At 42.9% G+C, this 4,292-nt stretch overlaps 1 long non-coding RNA gene across 1 annotated transcript; it reads right to left on the bottom strand.

The window, feature by feature from the left end:
* Positions 1–537: 537 nt before the first annotated feature.
* On the bottom strand, positions 538–1,499 carry LOC123147542 (uncharacterized). Its single transcript, XR_006473253.1, has 3 exons — positions 1,084–1,499; positions 931–992; positions 538–844 (listed from the first exon to the last, which is right to left on the bottom strand). It is a non-coding gene; the product is annotated as an uncharacterized lncRNA (long non-coding RNA).
* Positions 1,500–4,292: the final 2,793 nt, after the last annotated feature.

Genomic DNA, 4,292 nt, shown 5'->3' on the forward strand with positions numbered 1-4,292 from the left:
AAGCAACATCACATGCTAAGTAATAATTACCATTTGAAAAGCAAAAGGCACGTTCGACAATAAATATCAGTATATTGAGAATATGGTTTTTGGTTATTACTAAGGGTACTCAATTGATGTTCCAAACATCCAATGTGAAACTAAGATTTCAATGTCTTGTTTTGGAGCTAGCTTATTAGGAAATTACATGTCCAGATTATCAAAAGGGAAATATGTTTCATATGGACCCTGAGGCAATAACAACAATCCTAGAAAAGCTGCGAGCAGATGGTCTACAATATAATCAGTTGCTAACCTATATAACACCCCCCACAAATTTTGGTTGCATGTATAGTGAAAGGAAAGGCAAGTAGGTCAACATACAACAGAAGCAACTAATGGCCACCACACCCCATAATCTCTCTCTGCATTTTCTAGTCTCTAAAATAAATAAATAATGATTGTGAAATCTGATGCACAACCGAAGAAAAAGTATATTCGCATAATCACTTAAAAATTCCCATACACTACATAGAGAGTACAATTTTTATGGTTAATATTGATCTTATAACATGTTCTATTACAAAGATGCAAACTGCACTACTAATTTCAAAATTTTCCACCAGCACTTTTGGAATGTGAGTTGCTAATTAATGACAAGCGCAATGGCCTTCTAGGAAACTAAATGTACATGCTACATCAGGTAAATTTTCCAAATACAGGTGGCCAACATAATATATTCAATATGAAACTTCAGGTGCTGCAATGTAATGTACTCAGTCTGAAACTTCAGCTACTGCAAAGGATTGTGCTTCATTTGTTCATGAAGGAAATTTGGGTTCCAAGACATGTCCTCTTCTCCTCTCTAAAGAAATAATTACTGTGGTGCATTAAGTAAATACAGTCCGGAGGAAGGAGACGAGAAGAAGGGGAGAGAAGATAAATTCTTACAATTGTCCATGGCGTCGGAGCAGCAGCGTCCTAGGAAGGGAAGAAGCAAGCACACAGAGCACCTACACGCGCGTGAGGAAACCACATCAGGGAGGCGAGCGGCCAAAACAAGACTAACCAACAGTCCGGGGGAGATAGGGGCGGGGAGGAGACCTTCCATGGCGGCTGTAGGTGCATGGTTGTGGAGATGGAGGCTGATGCGGATCTGGCACTGGGAGCGGAGGAGCTCGATGTCGACGGCGCTAGACAATCTGGGTGTGCCATGGTTGCCGCCTGGCCTGCTTCGGTCGCGGTGGATCTCCCTCCCTCTTCTCCTCCCATGCCTTCTGTTAAGGCGTCACCTTGGGGTTGGAACATGGGAAAGCAGCACATGCTAGAAGGAGGCTTTGGGAGGCGCAGCTGGTGGTGGGAGATGCGGCAACAACGTGAGCAAATCGGCCGGCAAGTCAGGCGGCGGCGGAAGGTGACCTAGGTTTAGGTTTAGGTGGGAGAGTGTGTGGCGTGGGAGAAAGAGAAGGAGTGGTCGGGCAGAGAAAGAGATAAGATGGGCTTAGCCAAAACTTTGACAATTGATGTGTCGGTGTTGTTTTGGACAGACAACATGTCGCTAATGTGCACTTATGCCAACAGATGCATGTCGCTATTGTAGTGTCGTGGTGTAGTGGAAATCCAGGAAGAGAAAATGAAGGCATCCCCAGAACAACCCAATTTCTACAGAAAAGGACCTGAGTAATATCACATGTTTCACGTGCAAGGATTTAGGTCATTACGCTGATAAATGTCCATAAAAGAAGCTAAAAATCCAAGGAGCCTACATAATCACAAATAAGCCCTGAGACATGTCAGAAGTCATTTGTGTTCATTGCAAGGAAGCATGACATTTTGCTAGGGAATGTTCAGATCAGAAGAAAGCTGAAGCTGAGTAGTCGATATTTTGATATGGCCAATAGGAGTAGTAGAAAGCAATTTTAATTTTCATGAGTTCGATGAGTTGAATTATGAAATGAAATTCTCAGAGTTGTAATGAATTCATGAATCTGTAAGTTTAATGTGTCATGATTTCATATGTTGAATTGTATGAGTTATTACTTTACAAACACAGATGTTAACCACTTTCGAGGATATGAGAAATATGGTCCATGGAAGAATTTGTGCATTTCAAGGGTGGTACACAAGTATGAAAAGGGCCTAATGTGAAGCTCATTAGTCCCGGTTCACTACTGCAGGATGCTGCTAATGCGACACTATGATCAGAGACCCTTCGACGAAACTGTGTGCGATGCAATAATCGCAAATGGTTATGTAAAAAACCGCCAAAAACATGCAAAATGTTTGTGATGACGGATGCACCAAACACGGTTCAGAATTTAGTTGCATGTGGGATGAGGGGCATACGGTTCAGTTCAATGAACTGTTTGCGATGAGGCAGAAGAACATAAACGGGCAGCCAGATGAAGGTGTGTGCGATATACTGCATACGGTTCACTTGGATGAACTGTTTGCGATTGATGAATTCATCGCTGACGGGTACCTAGTGCGGTACATGTGTGTTGTGATATGCTCTGCCTACAGAACATCTATGCTCTGTGTACATAAGAACAACATATATATACTTGTAACATGACATGATTGCAATACCAAATTAAACGTCCAATTACGTTATATAACAAATACCATAAATATTGCAAGGTTCAAATTCAAAGATTAAAACGCCCAAATTCAAATATTGCACACATCGTCATTTCTGCAAAGGGATCAGCCGCTGACAAGTCATGTATAGGTTTGACACAATCACTTCCAATTGCTCTGCCATATGCTCTTCCAAAACTAAGTTTAGCATTTTTGGAGCCTCTTCCATTCTGTAGTACCTGCCGGCTCTAATCAACATACCATTCATCTTTCCTAATTAAATGTGTGTTCAACCTCAGTACCCTCAACACCTTTGCTCTGCCAAGAAAGAACTTGGCAAGTGTAATCTCCGTTAAGGTCCCTCGGTAGGAGTTCAAAGTAATATTTGAGAGATGCAGAGCCAGCATTCGATGTGATTGTCGTTATAAACATTATCCACCTCCGGGCCTATTATTATCTATAAAAGAAGATAATGTGTTAGTGCCTACATGAAGTTTTGAACACTACCACACGCCTATTTGGTTTACAGGATTTGTAAAATGCACCAACGTGCCATCTTTGATCTGACATGATTAACATGGGCATTTGATTACAATCTAGAAACATGTAGCCTTCTTCATAAGAGGTTGAATTGGATGAAAAATTCCCTAAGAAAACTAGTACAGATGAATCCAAAGGAGAAATGCTTATGGATTGTAACCATATGAATCAAGCAACCAATATGTGGTGTGGGGGTGTATGTCCTGAAATCCTCCAAAATTCCTTCTGAAATTGTAGTACATTGTCATTGTAAACTTGGGAAAAGGTGCAAAAAATTGAACTCCCTTATGGTTAACATTTAACAAGAAAGGAACATCACCTCGATATAAACCTTATTATGGCACATAAAGCATCTTAGGCAACTGACAACTTGGTCCAGGTTAGGGCTGGCAAATTCTAGTGCCAAGACCTTCACTGTGCCCAGAATCTGGGTGAAGCTTTGCTGGATGACAGACGAACATACATCTTCAAAACTAGAAATAATGTTGATATCAAGAAAGAGAGGTATAAGGAGAGTGTTGTACCTGAAAGTAAAGAAGCCCACCACCGTCAATTTCAGCGCAGAAATAACATTGATTCTTGTTGGACCCTGTTGATCAACTACAAGTAGTCTCTCAAGTGAAGGTGTGTACTCAATGACCATATTGTGGTCCACCATTTGTGATCTCTCGTTGCAGCACCAGCAACACACATAAATAGTCCGGAGAGTCCTGGAGGTGATGTGGAAGGTACTCGACTAATTCATCGCCTGAAGATGAAGGAACTTGAGTGCAGTACAGCCGCGGAGCAGGCGCTCCATGTCATCCTTTGGGATGCAGACGACAACGAGCTCGAGGTGCTTCAGTCGTGGTAGAAAAAAGCAGGCGCGTCATTAAGGGGGGATGGTTGTTCATGAACTTGGTGAGGCGCAGTGTGGGCGCGAACTGGAGCGCGGACATTGGCAGCGAGAGCATATGCCCATCATTAAAACTGAGCTTCTCGAGCTGATCTATGGCGGAGGATCAGAACCACTCGTCAAGCTTTGCTCGGTACTTTCCATTGGAATGGAACTTGCCCGTGATAAGGCCTCTGATTGGGCCATGGTGACTGCCGAGGATCTGGGAGAACGCATCCAAGCTTTCGCGATAGCCATGGCAGAGCTCGTGGGTGTCGAGGAGGTGGACAAGGGTGAGGAGCCATAGGGGCGCCACCGC

The sequence above is a fragment of the Triticum aestivum genome, chromosome 7A, assembly GCF_018294505.1.
Source record: "Triticum aestivum cultivar Chinese Spring chromosome 7A, IWGSC CS RefSeq v2.1, whole genome shotgun sequence".
Classification (NCBI taxonomy): domain Eukaryota; kingdom Viridiplantae; phylum Streptophyta; class Magnoliopsida; order Poales; family Poaceae; genus Triticum; species Triticum aestivum.